This window comes from Tamandua tetradactyla, chromosome 1, assembly GCF_023851605.1.
Source record: "Tamandua tetradactyla isolate mTamTet1 chromosome 1, mTamTet1.pri, whole genome shotgun sequence".
NCBI classification, from domain to species: Eukaryota; Metazoa; Chordata; class Mammalia; order Pilosa; family Myrmecophagidae; genus Tamandua; species Tamandua tetradactyla.
The window spans coordinates 173559917-173576116 of NC_135327.1; positions in this window are offsets into that span (position 1 = coordinate 173559917).

The window sequence follows — 16200 nt, forward strand, 5'->3', positions numbered from 1 at the left end:
AAAGCCATTTCAAGCAGGTGGAGCAACATGTGAAAGTGAAGAGGGTATTTTGAGCTGAGCAGAGAGCAAGTTTGGGGGGCAGTGATGGGTTGGGGGCAGATCCTTAGACAATGGAGAATCCCTGAGGGCTGTAGACTGTAAAGGACAAACAAGTTTTCCACATGAGAAAGTACTGGACTTAAGAAAGGGTGTGTGTCAAATTCTATTTAGTCTGATGTTGGCATTGATATTCAGGTTTACATTGCTTTGCCATATTCTGGCTTATGAGACTAGACATGAGGACAGCACACTTCAGAGGTTAGTGCAACTGTCCTGGTGACAAAAAGCAAAACCTGAAGGGTCTAAATACAGGCAGAGGCAGTAAGAAAGAAGCGGAGGGGACTGATCAAGAAGTATTTGGGGGACAGCATTGCTAGGTCTTAGTGGCCCATTGGGTGGTGGACAGGTGTAGTGTATATGATACACAGAGGGGGTGACGGCATGACAGGACTCTAGGATGGTCCTCAGGTTTCCCACTTAGGTAACTGGGTGGATTAGTTGAATGCTATGGTTGAGCGGGATCGTGAATGCCACTCACTAAGATGGAGAATAAGAGATGCAAGTTTTGGGGGAAGAAATTGATGAATCCAATTTTGAACATGTTGACTCTGAAGATCCATAGGATATTTAGGGGCCATATCTAGAAACTTCTAGATATCTCTATAGTTTTGAAGCTCAGACCTAGCGTTAGGATTAGAAATAAAGATTTGAAAGTGATCAACATGCAAGTGGACACTCTGCAGTGGAGAAGAGAAGAGGCTGAAGGCAGAGCCCTTAAAAAATATCAACATTTAGGGACTGAGCTGAGGAAGAGGGGACAGAGAATGAGGAGCTGTATTTATAGGGAAATTATTCCATGCTCTTTCCTTGCTGCCCCTCCCTGAAGCCCTGCCTTCTGGGTCAGAAGAGGAGGTCCTACCTCAGTGTGGCAGGTGGAGAGGTTCTCCACAATGTTTGCATCCATCACGGGGTGCAAAATTAGATTGCCCCTCCCCACGCAGATACAATGGAACTGCTCATTCAACCTAGGTGTAATCTTTGAAATTCCCAAACACTTCTAATTCAGAGACAGCCGGAGGCTCAGTTGATGACAGAGATTACTCAGTCCAACTCCCTCATCTTAAGGGAAGAAAACCAGGGCCTGGGGAGTTGAGGTGATTTGTAATCAGTGTACATTCTCCAGAACCACTCTAGAATTCCAGCTGTTCTAACAAAGCTTACCATCTTATCCTTTCTCATGCACCTATGTTCCAAACTCATAGTTGTCTTGGCAGAAATAAAAGATGTGCAGTGGAGATGGAACTGGTGGAGGGAATTATGAGTAAATCCCTGATTAAGTTGAAACAAAAAAAAAAGTCCAAGTTTTCATGATACACCCCAACTTTTCAATCTCATTAGCGTGCTTTCCCACGTAAACCCTGACCATCCCTCTTAGCTTTCTTCCATACAATAAAAACAGCCTGTAATCAGTGATGCATGAGAATATGGCATGGTGCCAAACACTTCACTTTCCTTATACGATTTGAACCTCTTCCAGTCTGGAGAGGTAAAGATTGTCATTCTCCCATTTTACAGATGAGGAAATGAAAACCTTATTTCCATGGCATCCACCGGAAGGTAGATGTAGCTTTGTTGTGGGAGCCTCCTCTCTGGATGTTTGCATGCAGGTGTCTGATTTCCCCTAGGAGGTTCCTGGCTCCTTAACATCGCCGCAGTGTCTGGTTCAACTTCACATCCTTGACATTTCTCGCTCCTCTCCTGCCTTTCCTTCACCTTGCCATCAAAGTGTGGTCCTCAGAATCAAGTGTGATCCTGTCCCTCACCTGCTCAAACTCCTCTGCTCTCCCATTGCCCGGATTCTCTGTCGCGGCATTCAAGGCCTTCCAAGTTCTAACACCAACTAATCTTTCCATCCTCCTCTCCCAACCCTTGGGAGAAGACAGTAGATTCCAAAATAACACTCACTTTTCCCACGTCTGCTGATGCTGTTCTCAGTGGACTTATTCTCCATCTGCCCTTATGTTTGAAGGCTTGGTGATTTTGCAGGCCATAAACCCATTCTGATCTGGCCCCTATGCTCAGGTCAGAAATAACCACTTCCTTCCCTGGGCTCCCTTTGCCCGTGCGAGGGCCTTAATTCACTATCTGATTTTGCATGTTTTTTTGGTAAATATATACACATGCAGGCCATGAGTTATTTCTTTGAGGGCAAAATCCTCAGTTTATCTATTTGTGTGTCTATCCCATACTTAGCACAGCATCTGGCACATGTGAAGTGCTCAATAGTTGAAGATTTGGTATTCAATAATAAAAACAATGTTAATAATATCTAAAAGTCGTTGATCCTTACTATATGTGCAAGCACTGGGTGAGGTGTTTTGCATTTGTAGCCTTATTTAACCTTATTTAACCTGCAGAACAAAAATAAATAGGTAGACTATTATTAATCCAATTTTACTGATAAGGAAACTGAGATGTTTATGGAAATTAGGTAACCTAAAATCATCCAGCTATTAGTGGAGGCAGAATTCAAACCCCACAGTCTGACGCCATGATCTGTGCTCTAAATCCATTACACTTTTCAGAGAATGTATAAATGTGTAAATCAATATTGATATTCATTAAACTAATAATTCAGCCTGCTCTGTTTCCTAAATATGGTTAAAAGATAAAATATCTGCCCCTAGGAGCAATCTAAATTATGCAATGTAGATGAAATAGATTACATTGTTTTTCTCAATTCAAGGAAATGATTGGTTCATCCATACAAGTCCCGCATACACTTGTCAAAGCCCACGCTTCCCTGTAACCTCAAAGAAGCCCACCCAGCTCAAATAAAAATGGCATGAACTTACAATTTTCAGTGACTTCGTTGTACAAAACACAGGAACTAAAATCCAGGGATGAAAGTCTCGCTGGTTACATGGGACATCATGACTCCCAGGGATGAGCCTGGCCCTGGCACCCTGGGATCAACAATGCTTTCCTGACCACAAGGGGGAAAAGAATTTTAACAGAGAAGGAAGATATCACTGGCTAAGAGAGTTCAAATAGAGCTGAGAGGCTACTCCAGAGGTTACTCTTATGCAAGTTTCAGCTAGATATTGCTACTTATCATGGTTGGCCAAACCCCAGCCAAAACCATTCCTGCTAACCCTAAAGAACACCTAGGGCTTTATCTGAGATTCTACAAAGGTTCCATGCTCTAAGATTACTTTCCAGAAACCTACAACCTCCAGATGGGCCAGATAAGTCCTGAAACACAGAAGGGCTGGCCTTTCCAGAACATCTACTAGTTCTATACCCCTATCCCATATTATTGACAGCCCTTTCCAACATAAAAATTTTAGAATGGGCAGAGCCCAAATACCACTAAAGATTGGAGAAAGATCAAAGGAGAGGGTGGAGTCATAACAGAGAAGATAGGATTTAAGAAATGAATATGACTGCTGAATCACTAAATTGATTTTTCTTTTAATCTCCAGTGTCTTGGAGCAGCCAGAAGGAAAAACCTGAAATTGTGGAACTGTAACCCATACTGAACTCTGAAATCTGTTCTATAATTAATTGTTGCAATGCGCTTTGAAATTTATTGGTTTTTGTATATATGTTATTTTTTTTTACAATTAAAACAAAACCTGGGCCAGGAGTTAGAGACCATGCCCTGCATTGAAGTTAAATACACCCAAGGACTTGGTTTAATTTAATCACAAAATCCTTCACATCTCTGGTCTACTCTCTCCATCTGCAAAAATCAAAATTGTCTCACCACTCCAGTTTCTATACACCTGCTCCCGGACTCACCCTTTCCCATTCCCAGGGACCTCCAAACTGTCTTAATTGATTGGTAATTGCTTACAGGTTTTATTCACTCTTCCCGGTAGCTTGATTCACAAAACCCCGATTTAAGCAACCCCCTTATTACTTCTGCTGTTGAGGGCACACTCCATTTTCAGGGGCCTTAGGTCGATGGAAAAAGTATCCAACCCAGGTGGCCTTCTAACTTCATACAGAATGGCTGAAAATTCAGCAGCCCTGCCAGCGCCCGCGGGGAAAGGGCTGCAGACCTGCGAAGATAAACAAGCTGGCCCAGATACCGCCAAGTGTCCTCAACGGATGAGGCTGGGATTAGGCTGTGGCGGTTCCCATGACTTCATTAACCTCTGAAGCATTGTTCTTCCGCATGTCATCAAGGCATTTTGATAACACTTACATACTCAAAGTGCACAGCTGGAATTGTATTATCTGCGTCTCTCCAGCAGAGAGAGAGTCCAGAGCCCACAGCTCAGAGAGGACCTGCCTGCAGCAAAGGTGGTGACTGAAGAAAAAGACTGAGCCTCCCACAATCACAGAAGCTTTTTGGAAAGGCCCCTGGGAATTCTAGAGTGCTCAAACTGGAAAGAATCCTGAGTCTTGTATCTCAGGGGCCTGAATAAAAGCACAGGCTCGGAGGAGAGTCCCACAGCTGAAGGGGTTTTCCCCTGCTCCCGCTTCTCTTCCCACATGACAAGGTTGGCTCACGTATTTCTGGATTTGCTTCTCTGAGTGTGTTCCGCTGGGTTCCTCCACCAGCCCCCAGGCTCCACGAGGCCGCAGGCCACATTTCCTGACTTCACCATCAAATTCCTGGGTCTCGCACCATGCCTGGCCATAGTAGGTGCTTGATAAACTCTGCTTGAAAAAAATGGCTTCATCTCCAAAACACAATTTAAAAAGCACAAAGCCATGTTTCTAGTTTGTGTTCCCCTATCAATCGGTTTACCATATCAGGAAACTCTCTGCTAGTTTCCTTATCTGGGAAATGGGAGGAGAAAGTATCTGCCCTAACTCCTTTCTAAAGTTGATTCGAAACTCCGGAAGCAAAAATTGTGGGAGAGCTTTGAAAATTAAAGTGCTTTTTGTAGCTATAACATGTTAATACTATTAATTATTTCACAGCCGTGTCTCCTGGGCCCCTGCCTTCAGACAGGTAGACACCACATCCCAACCAGGGCAAATCACATTAACTCCAGGAATGAACACTCCATGTTATATCACTGAGTACCTAAAATGGTTACTCCCCTAGTGCCCCCTTCAAGCCCCTGGGGGACAATTCATGAACTCCTTCTCTGTGCTGTTTTTTTATGGAGCCCAGGGAAGGCCCCGTAGATGTAGCGATGATGATGGTGTAGGGGAGAAGGAAGGTCAAAATCCAGTTGCTGGTTCCTCTGTCAGTTGCTGGTTCCTCTGTCCTAAGGCAGGACTGCACCTAATTTATCCTGGGCGAGGTGGTCTTCATTCCTGTCACCGACAATCCCGGGGGCGTGAAGCCTACAGCTTCCTTCACCTCTCAGGACAGGATCTAACAGTCACTGTATCCAAAGCCTTCTTCCACTCGTGTTCTTCTATCTATACTATGTACTGAAAGCCCGAGCCTTCGACTCATTTAAACTTCTCCCTGTGCTTCATCCAGGGCACACTCACCCCCTGTGCTGGTTTGAAACTGCTATATACCCCAGAATAGCCATGTTCTCTGAATCCTAATCCAATCCTGTGGGGCAGACCCATTATTTAGGTGGGACCTTTTGATTAGGTTGAGATGTGGCCCCTGCCTATTCAAGGCAGGTCTTAATCCTTTTACTGGAGCCCTGTATGAAGAGAATAAAAGGCAGAGCCGACACAGAGGGCAGAGGCTGAGACACAGACATCTGGAGATGCTTACAGACAGACAGAAGCGCAGAGAGGAGGCTGCGAGAACCAGGAGCTGAAAGCAACAAAACCCTGGAGTAAAGTCAGCCAAATGTTCCCACGTGACAGAGAAACCCCAGTTAGGATCAGCCTTTTTTGAGTGAAGGTATCCTCTTGCTGATGCCTTAATTTGGACATTTTCATGGTCTTAGAACTGTAAACTTGTAACTTAATAAAACACCTTTGGGTTGTGAGACTCTTGTGTCTGATGCTCCTTATATCCAGGGTATGGACAGATGAGTAAAAAATATGGATAAAAATAAGTAAATAAATAATAGAGGGGGTAAAGGGTGAAATAAATTGGGTAGATGGAAACAGTAGTGGCCAATGAGAGGAAGGGGTAAGGTGTATGGTATGTGTGAGTTTTTTCTTTGTATTTCTTTTTCTGGAGTGAGGCAAATGTTCTAAAACATGATCATGGTGATGAATACACAACTATGTGATGATATGGTAAGCCACTGATTGTTGCACTATGTATAGAAAGTATGTGTGTGAAGATTTCTCAATTTAAAAAAGTTATGAATAAATAAATTATCTTTGTAAAAGCCAGTCCATTTCTGGTATATTGTATTCGGAAGCTTTAGCAAACTGAAACACCTGCCTCTCAGAGTGTGATGACCAAAGGGCCCTTTTGCTTTTGTAATGGCACCCATCCCCTGTCCTATAGACCCCAAAGGCTGCCGGTGTTTTCTGCAAGTGTTGATAAGTTTCAGACTGTGCTACTAGGTAAGCAGAAGCCATGCTCCTGGGCTTCCTCCTTTCCTCCCAATGCCCTGTGGGTCCCAGGTCTGGACACTGTGACCCCAAGATCAACATCATCATTTTTTTCCAATGGCCCATCAGTATTTTCCTTACATTTTTTGAGACCAGAAATGCCCTCGAGGCAGCAAGATTTTACTTGAAACTGTAACACTCTGTACACGCAAGATGAGGTGCACCTCAGCACAGAAAGTCAGCCAGCCTGGAACTTACCTTCCCAGATCTCTACTTAGGCTCAGTTCTCTAAGATGTTTTTTCCTGTGCCGAGTAACTCACATAATAGCTGACATTTGCTGAGGACCTGCTTTGTGCCAAGCCATTTATTCTTTCTTTCTTTTTTTTATTTTATTGAAGAAGTTGTAGGTTTACAGAAAAATCATGCAGAAAATATTGAGTTCCCATATATGCCCCTTCCCATTATAAATATCTTGCATTCGAGTGCTACACTTGTTACGACTGATGATTATTATTATAATCATACTGTTAACTATCGGCCATGGTTTTCATTAGGGTTCCCTGTTTATGTTGTACAATCCTATGGGTTTTTAAAACTGTTTAGTTTAGTAACATATATACAATCTAAAATTTTCTCCTTTGTAACATTCAAATATATAATTCAGTGCTGTTAATTACACTCATCATATTGTCATACCATTACCATCGTCCATCACCAAATTCTCCAGGCCTTTGTTTCAAGCGCGTTACAGCATTAGTTTACTTAATCTTCTTAAACTTACAAGGAAGGAACTGCTGTATTTCTATTTTACAGAGAAGAAAACAGAGGCCCTAATGGGTTAAATAACTTGCCCAGAGTCACACAGCTACTAAGTGGCAGAGATGGGACAACCAAGTGCCCCTGCTCGTAACCACCCTGCCATAGTCCAGAAGAGCTGCACCCTTCAAGCAAAAATCCTCTTTAGTCTTCAAGGCTCCGCTCAAAAGCACCCCATGAAGCCTATACTCCGAATTTTTCTCTCTGTGGCACTTTATTGATGAGGCTATTGGATCCTTACCCTTCTAAGTCTGTCCATGTCCATGTCCCACTCTCCTCCTTGCTTTAGAGGGAAGAGGTTGCCAAAATTCATTCACTGGCTCTCCAGCTCCTGGAAGCATCTCCACAAAAGTTTGCTGAATTGAAGACATGAACACAAGGGGGGATTTAATCACAGTCATTCTGGGACCAGGGTGAGTATCACCTTTAACTGGGATGTCAGACGATAAGGAATAAATCCAAAGCATGATCCTAGTCTTTTAGAAGTTTATAATCTACAGACTTCAACTAGAGATATGAATGAAGCTGATCTGGATAGGACTAAGGTAAATCAGAATACAGGGTAAAGGATGATACGGTGGATGTTTTAAAACTTCAACTCCTGTGTGAGACCAAAGGATGCTTATTTGGTGAAAAATTTATATTTTTGGTAGCACAATATCTAGTTTAATTTATATGGTCAGTTTATATTCAAACACGTAATTACATGAACTCCTGAAAAAGGCATTAGAACTTGTTGGCACCAGGTTAGTCTGATGCCCCGATATATCCCAGAGTAATTTGGGCAGTGAATAAAAAAATATTTGCAAAGTCCCCTTGGGGGACTGGGGAGAAAGAAGGAAATATTCAACTTCCCCATCTGGATATTCTCACAAGCAATGGGGACAACCAATTCAATAGGCTCAGCCCGTGATCTTGGGGCCTGCCCCTATGAAACTTATTTCTGCACAAGATAGGCTAAGCCTACTTACAATTATGCCTAAGAGTCATCCCCATAGAACCTCTATTTTTTAAAAAAAATTTTATTAATTTTTTATAGTTTTTCAATTAATTAAAAAAATTAACAACAAACAAGCAAAACATTAAGATATCATTCCATTCCATTCTACATATACAATCAGTAATTCTTAATATCATCACATAGTTGCATATTCATCATTTCTTAGAACATTTGCATTGAGTTAGAAAAAGAACTAAAAAGACAACAGAAAAAGAAATAAAATGATAACAGAAAAAAAAAGATTATACATACCATACCCCTTACCCCTCGCTTTCGTTTATCACTAGCATTTCAAACTAAATTTATTTTAACATTTGTTCCCCCTATTATTTATTTTTATTCCATATGTTCTACTCGTCTGTTGATAAGGTAGATAAAAGGAGCATCAGACACAAGGTTTTCACAATCACAGAGTCACATTGTGAAAGTTATATCATTGTTCAATCATCATGAAGAAACATGGCTACTGGAACACAGCTCTACATTTTCAGGCAGTTCCCTCCAGCCTCTCCACTACATCTTGAACAACAAGGTGATATCTACTTAATGCGTAAGAATAACCTCCAGGATAACCTCTTGACTCTGTTTGGAATCTCTCAACCATTGACACTTTGTCTCATTTCACTCTTCCCCCTTTTGGTGGAGAAGGTTCTCTCAATCCCTTGATGTTAATTCTCAGCTCATTCTAGGGTTTTTCTCAATCCCTTGATGCTGAGTCTCAGCTCATTCTAGGATTTCTGTCCCACGTTGCCTGGAATGTCCACACCCCTGGGAGTTATGTCCCACGTAGACAGGGGGAGGGTGGTGAGTTTGCTTGTTGTGTTGGCTGGAGAGAGAGGTCACATCTGAGCAACAAAAGAGGTTCTTTTGGGGGTGATTTTTTCTGGCCTAATTTTAAGTAGACTTGACCTATCCTTTGTGGGGTTAAGTTTCATATGAACAAACCCCAAGACTGGGGGCTCAGCCTATAGCTTTGGTTGTCCACATTGCTTGTGAGAATATCAAGGATTCAACTTGGGGAGGTTGAATTTTCCCCCGTTCTCACCATTTCCCGAAGGGGACTTTGCAAATACTTTTCCACTCACTGATCAAATCACCCCAGAGAACCTCTTTTGGTATTCAGATGTGGCCTCTCTCTCTAAGCCAACTTGACAGATGAAATCTTTGCCCAGTGCCTACATGGGACATGACTCCCAGAGGTGTATATCTCTCTGGCAATGTGGGACATGACTCAAAGGGATAAGTTGGGACTGAGCATCACAGGGTTGAGAAAGACTTCTTGACCAAAAGTGGGACAAGAGAAATGAGAAATGAGACAAAATAAAGTTTCAGTGTCTGAGAGACTTTAAACAGAGTCAAGAGGTTATCCTGAAGATTATCCTTATGCATTATATAGATTTCCCTTCTTACTTTATGGCGCATTGGAGTGATTAGAGGAAAGTACTGAAACTGTTGAACTGTATTCCAATAGACTTGATTCTTTTTGTTTTTGTTGACAAATCTTCACATGTATATCGTCTATACGGGGTGTAAAATCAATGACTCACAATATCATCACACAGTTGTGTATTCATCACCATGATCATTGTTTTGAACATTTGCATCACTCCAGGAAAAGAAATAAAATGAAAAAAGGAAAAAATTCATATTCCCATACCATTTACCCCTTCCTCTCATTGACCACTAGTATTTCCATCTGCCCAATTTATTTTGCCCCATATTCCCCTATTATTTATTTTTTATCCAGATTTTTTACTTCAAATCTTGATTCTTAAAGACAATTGTATAACAATATAGCTTTTACAATGTGACTATGTGATTGTGAAAGCCTTGCGGCTGATGCCCCTTTTATCCAAGGTATGGGCAGAGGAGTAATAAGGACAATAAATAAATAATGGGGAGGGGATAAGTGGTCAATGGGTATAGGATGTATGTTTTTTTTTTTTTTATTTCGGTTTTGGTAGTAATGCAAATGTTCTAAAAACAATCATGGTGATGAATGTACAAATATGTGATGGTATTGTGAGCCACAGATTGTATACTTTGGATGGACTGTATGGTGTGTGAAGCTACTGCAACAAAACTATTTAAAAAAAAAAAGAAATGGTGATGGTGAGCTGGCAGGTGGATGAATTTCAGTAGCGTTCACCCCTGTACACATTACAAGAAGAACGATCCATCTTCCAAACAAAAAGATTTATTTCTAAGCAAGTCACATCAAATAGAGTGATAAACCATGAAACCTGGCATAATTACAATTCATTTACCCTACCAAACAAAACTAAACAAAAGAAGTTTCTATTCTAACTGGGAAGTTATACATACAGAAGCCTTTATGAAGTCACATATCAGCAAGGACAAAAAAAAACGCATATCTAGGTAATGAAAACATTTTTTTGGAGTAAATAGTAATTCACAGGATTCAAAAACTTTAAAAGGAATATAATAACAACTCCCCCCCCACCTCATCTCCCAGCCACTCATTCCCCTCTCTATAGACAACCAATATTATTGGTTACTTTTCTACTCCTCCAGAGATATTTTATGCATATACCATAAATACATAACATATTTTAGCCATAATATATGTATATATTTTATATATTATGCATGCATGTTTATTAATTTACTTTGGTTGGGAATATTCAAAATACAATAGGCCATCAATTAAAATCCAACAAACACTTAATAAGTCTGCTAGGTGCACAGGTTTTGTTAGAAACTGGCCCACAAGATGCATATAATAGACAACGGAAGCCCTGTCTGCGAAGAACTCACACTTCAGACGGGTGGAGGCAGGTCCTATTTCAGTTAGTTCTGCCTGAACCCAGAGATGGGTTGGGGCAAGGGACTGGGGTACAGGGAGGTTAGAGGGGAGGCATGCTGGAATTAGACTTTAGAGGAGATTTAATCAGTTTTCTCTACTTTGTGTCCCTGGAAACGGATTATAAAATGAGTCATTGTGAAGCAGATCATATTTGCTTCGTAAAAATAATGTGCAATTGGAGGTTACATTCTGAAGTAAGGATTTGGCATCAGAAAACACAGATATGATTGGAGATGTCATAAGAGCAAAGAACTATAAACCTTTAAAATCACTTAAAATAATAAAATTATGCTCCAAAGCTTTTTAAAAATGAACATAAATGTACTGATCATATTGATTATGCAAAGGCCTCCACTGAACCATAAAATGTACAAGCAGTGCATAAAAAATATAGCATGGCTGTCTCATAAATTTTCCCTAACACTGAAATGTTCCTTATGATTGCATTAATTACTAACAATTCTCCTTGCTTTTCATAGACTTTTGAAAGTTTTTCGGGAATAATTTGAAGATTTTTAAAAAGATAATAATTTCTATGTACTTTTTAATTTAATAAATTAATAATTTTTGAGATACCTTTTAGGGGGCCTAAAGCTCTTTAAAAACGTACCCAACTGTTCTACAACTAATTGTTCTGCTGTGCTTTGAAATTTATTGCTTTTATATATGTTATTTTTCACAAAATAGAGGAAAAAAGTCGATTGTGATGATTAAAAAAAAATTATTCCTTCTAGCCTCCACTGTTCTGGAGCAGCTAGAAGGAAAAATCTGAGATGATGGTATGGTAGCCTATGACAAACTCTGGAATCTGTCCTGTAACTACTTGTTGAAGAGTGCTCTAAAAATTGCTTTTTTCTTTCTTTGTTTTGTATATATGTTATATTATACAATAAAAAAGGTAAAAAAAAAAAAAAAAACAACAAAAAAAAACCTTATCCAAGAAAGTGTGAACCATTGCCTAATTCTCCCAATACATTTTTGGAAGGAGAGCGAGATGTTCAAAATCATTCCTTTGATCTTAACACTGCCGGCAAAATGGCAGCTGCTCATTCATACAGCAAAAGCTTTTGAGCACCAACTTGATAGATTAAGAAGAAATAGGGATAAGGCATGGTCTCTACCTGGGAGAACATACAGGGGGCTGGCCAGTTATCAACATTCACGACAGCAGCCACCTTTTTGAATGTTTACTATGGACCATACTAAGCATGCAAGACCCAATGGTCCACATATCCCAAACCCCAGGTCTCCATACTGCAGTTTAATCCCCCAGTCGGTCCCATCATTTTCCTTAGTGACCCATTAGCATTTTCTTCCTGACTTTTGAGACCAAAAACCCACTTGATTTTATATTTTTTAAATTGTACCCATTTTAGAGAGGAGGAAACAGTTTAACTTATCCAGTTCGCACAGCTGGTAGGATGAAGCCGGGGCTGGGTGCTGCCGTCTACTTCCCAAGTCTAGCCTCTTTAGTTGCCAACTCGTGAAGCAGAAGTGCTGGACAGAGGAGGCAAAGGCCCTGTGGAAGGATGGTGAGGGTTAGCCACCTTTGCCTTTGGGTGGGGCATCAGGGAAGGCTTCTCAGAAGAGGAAGTTTGAATTGGAGCTCTATGGTTAAGTAGGAGTTTGCCAGGGGAAGAAAGATGAGCATGGAAAGTCACGCTGGGCAAAAGGATCAGCATGTGGGCAGTGACTGCACATGACAGATTCAGGGACATGTTAGGAGGTTTGTGTTTCTGGTGGAGATGATGCCAGTCTTTGCCCAAAAAATATCTTTTAAAAGCTAGGACTGAGTCCCCATTTCTTTCCTTCACTCTCTCCTGTCTCCTTGATGAGGTCAGGCAGTTACTGAGTTAACAAAGGCTCATTTCTGAGTACCTGCTCCAGTCTTGACAGCTTTCCTACCCCCTCTTCTGCCCCTCAGAACCCCTGCTCTCACCACCGGTTCCTTCTGGTTCAGGGGTCTCAGATGAAAGGTCCCTTCCTAAGAGAGGCCCCAGAGGTACCCTCTTCCTCCTAGACAGGATCTTTGGACCGTTTATCACATGCCTTTTAATTCATGGCACCTTCTAAAATCAGAAAACATCTCATTCATTTATATACTCTGCTATCTGTCTCCCCTCACTTCCATTTACGCTCGTTATGACCAAGGGCCCAAATGACTTTTCTTCAGAATTGAGGGCCTTGCCTGGGACTTAGAATAACTTTGGAATCTTAGATGGCTAAAGATTTGTTGAATGAATGTAAGGAAGACCTTTCTATTAGTGAATGCAATTTAAAAAATAAAATGGAAGGCCCAGGGAGGGCTTATCAGGGAGAGGTTCAAAAAGGGTATGTTTCAGACGTGGAAGGGAAATTCAGCTAAAAAGCCTTGAGACTCTGAGTCTGGTTCTGTGTATGGCTGGGACCGTGATTTAAAGTAGTGATTCTACTAGAATGATTCAGGGGGAGGCCTTTACCTGTGTGAAGAGTTCAGGAGCTTCCTGGCAGGGAATTCATCCTAAGGAATGAAAGAATCAGGAACTTCACGTAGATTCTAGAATAACGTGCGAAGATCAGAGAGAAGAGTCCATTCTAAGAACGGCAAGTGTCTGTTAACAAGACCACCCTTTACAACCCATGTGGGACTGAATCATAGGGAAAATAAAAACAAAAAGAGATATTTGAGCAAAATCTCTACTGGGCCCTGGGAGGGCAAGGTGGCTTTAAGGACCCAGGCTATGATGGCCAGAAACTCCACGCAGGACAGAGAGTGGCTCTGCAGGGGTCAGTGCCAGCAGCACCTGGTGGCAGCAGCCCAGGGGCTAGTTAGGAAGCCTGTGCTTTGGTCTGGGGCTTGGCCTGTCCGGAAAAGGGGTGCCTTTTTCTAATTACCACAAAGCTGCCAAGTGAGCCCAGAACTGCGGCAGAAGGGCAGGATCTTCGGCAGAAGGGCAGGATCTTCGTGGCCAGGCTGGAAATGCGCCTCCTAACAGGGGATGCACCCTAGGGGCGGGGTTGGGGCAAGTGAGGTGGGGCTCAGGAGTCTGGGGAGTGGGGAGCCAGGAAAACACGTTCCAATTTCATGTGGCCCTCTTTTACCCCCTGATTGTGGGTTGTTTTTTTTTTTTTTTTTTTCTGGGAAAACATAGTAGCAAGTGTTCCTAAGACTTACATTATTCTTTCTTAACTTCAAGTGTCACAGGCATTTCTGTGGGGCTGTCAGTGCACTTCACACTTCAGTGGAGAACCAGAAAGGAAATCAATACCACTAGAGCTGGAGGGATTTCTCACAGACTGGGGAAGAACGGACAGCTTGCCCTTCCTTTCCTCCCAATGCCCACCACAGCAGAAGTAGGCCGCTGAGTGAGTCCCTATCTTCCCGGAGCATCTGGTCTATCAGGAGAGGTAAGACACCATGAACAGGTGACACCACGTGTCAGGGTTCAGAAAAGAGGGGATCGATGGATGGAAGACTGGAGGCCAAATTGCCCAGCAGTCTGCATTGAGCAGGCCTGGAATGCACTTCAGCCTGCAATTGAGCTCAGGGCACAAAACTCTGAATCCTCTGGGTCACAGAGAGAGGTGTGACATTGATTCGCATTTTTGGAGAAAGAGCTAGCAGTTATTGAGTGTTCCCCTTCTGTGACAGGCACTGTGCTAGATGCTTCATATAAACAAGCCACCTAATTCTTACTGCAAGAATCTTGTAGATGAAGACACCAATGCATACAGAGGTTGCCCAAGCAGCCTCACAGGTGCCTTGGAACCAAAGCACAGGGCTGTGTAGGAATAAAGTGAGACTGATTCCATCAGGCCCAGCACTTGTGCCTTTTTTGTTTTTTTGGTTTTTTCCCACCATTGAATCCTCAGAGCCTAACTCAGTGCAGAGCACATACCAGGCATTCAATCGATATCTGTGGAATGAATGAAAACAATGACAATCTGCCAGACTATTGTGTTTTATATCTTTAAAGCATTACATGTGCATGGACTCACTTGATCCTTACTCTAACCTACTGAAGAAGGAAGAGGGCAAGCATTGTTGCTGTCATTCTCCTTTGTCAGGTGAGGAAATTGACTAGATGCTCAGAGTTTACCTTGCCCCCGGGTCAGACTGTTAAGGCGCGTCTTCCAATTTCAACCCCCAGGTTCTTCTCAATGCATTCTGATGGCAAATGAAGTGAGCCGGAATTTGCAAGAAACTCCCTTATCCAAATAAGGAGATCAGGTCTTCCGAACCTGTGTGTATTCCCTACCCTCTTGCTTACTTTCCACTCAGAGATAAACAAGGAGACTCTATCTTTACCCCCTTCCTCCATCCCCCAGCCCCACCCCCAACTCCAGCTCTCAGTTCTCTGCTTCTCTGCAGCCCCAGCTAAGACAGTTGTAAATGCAGTAGAAAACCCGAGTTTGAAAAAAACTCAGCCATACCTGAGTCTCAGTCTGTCGTACGTGGACAGCACTACTTCAGCATTGGAGGGTTACGTAAACATTTTACATGGAGGTGCGCTGTACATTTCAAAGTCTAAGTAAATGTTAATTATTATCATCTTTTGAGCTTCACCTCCCTGGAATGCCTCTGTGTGGCTTCTAGTAACATCTGGGGCTTCTGAATTCCATTCTGAGGAGGGGAGAAAATCTCATTAATGGCTCATACCTTTCTTTCCGTGGGAGTAGTGGGCTAAGGCTCTACATGAGAAGGAGGCCGTGGGGAGGGGAGAGAAACACTGTGTCTTGTAGGAGGTGAGAGGAGGAGCCGGACTTGGTCCAGCAGGCTCGCAGACCTGGCAAGCTGTGCACCCAGCACCTTAGCTCAGAAATAAATTTGAATGAGGCAGGCTTTTATTCAAGATGAGTTTGTGAGTAAAAAGGAAAGTTATCCAGGACAACAATAGTTTATTATATTTCTACTTGTTTCCTGAAGAAACTGTAGGAATATATAAGGAAAGTACATAGTACCTCACCAATTTACATCTCTCCTTTCTGACAACTTAATCTCTCTGCAATATGGTTGAGAACCAGGGAAAAAAAACTTTCATTAGTCAGAAATATGCCACAAAAGCACTCATATAAATGCATGCATTTGTATATTTG